Source organism: Mobula birostris, chromosome 29 (assembly GCF_030028105.1).
Source record: "Mobula birostris isolate sMobBir1 chromosome 29, sMobBir1.hap1, whole genome shotgun sequence".
In the NCBI taxonomy this organism is placed as follows: Eukaryota; Metazoa; Chordata; class Chondrichthyes; order Myliobatiformes; family Myliobatidae; genus Mobula; species Mobula birostris.
In genome coordinates, this window is record NC_092398.1 from 37,618,155 (window position 1) to 37,619,474 (window position 1,320).

Here is a 1,320-nt window from a genome sequence, read left to right on the forward strand (position 1 = left end):
GTAATGTTGCAGTGATATAGAACCCTGGTCAGAACCCACTTGGAGTACTGTGCTCAGTTCTGGTCGCCTTACTACAGGAAGGATGTGGAAACCATAGAAAGGGTGAAGAGGAAATTTACAAGGATATTGCCTGGATAGGAGAGCATGCTAGATTAGATTGAATGAACTTGGCCTTTTCTCCTTGGAGCAACTGAGGATGAGAGGTGATCTGACAGAGGTGAACAAGATAATGAGAGGCATTGATCATGTGGATAGTCAGAGGCTTTTTCCCCAAGGCTGAAACGGCTAACACAAGAGGGTACAGTTTTAAGGTGCTGAGGAGTAGGTACAGAGGAGAAGTCAGGGGGAAGTTTTTTTATGCAGAAAGTGGTGAGTGCATGAATTGGGCTGCCAACGAAGTGGTGGAGGTGGATACAATACGGTCTTTTAAGAGGCTCCTGGATAGCTTAGAAAAATAGAGGGATATGGGTAAACCTGGGTAATTTCCAAGGTAAGGACATGTTCGGCACAGCTTTGTGGGCCAAAGGGCCTGTACTGTGCTGTAGGTTTTCTATGTTCTATAAACTGTCACCATATACAAACCATCAGCATATACAATTATATATAAATTGTTACTATATTCAACCATATACAAACCATCACCTTATACAACCATGAGATCATTTTCTGATGGGAGGGGGCAATGAATGTTGAGAATGCTGGGGGTTGGGAAATGAGAATCAGAATCACTTTTAAAATCACTGACAAGTCATAAAATTTGCTGTTTTGTGGCAGCAGTACAGCACATGACACAAAAAATTACAATAAATAAATATTTATAAATATTAAAAATGGACTTGTGTTCAACGTCCATTCAGAAATCTGATGGCGGGAGTAGAAGCTGTTCCTGAATCATTGAGTGTGTGTTTTCAGGCTCCTGTGCCTCTTTCCTGGTGGTCACAGTGAGACGAGGGCCTGTCCTGTCCTGAGTGAAGGGGGCAGGGTCCTCAGTGACAGGTGCTGCCTTCCTGAGGCATCACCCTTTGAAAATGCCCAGGGTGCTGGGGAAGCGAGTGCTCATAATGGAGCTGGCTGAGTTTACAACTTTCTGCAGCTTTTTGTGATCCTGTCACTAGCCAGTTAGAATGCTTTCCATCCGTAGAAATTAGTGAGCGTCTTTGGTGACAAGCCAAATGTCCTCAAACTCCTTGCCGAGGATGAGGGGAAGCCAGATGTACAGGCTGCCTCCAGCAAGTCAGAACGGCTTGTTCCTGGGCTCTAATCCCCAAATCGGATCAGGGGAAGGGTGGGAACAGAGAGTCAAGTCAAACTAACCAGAGA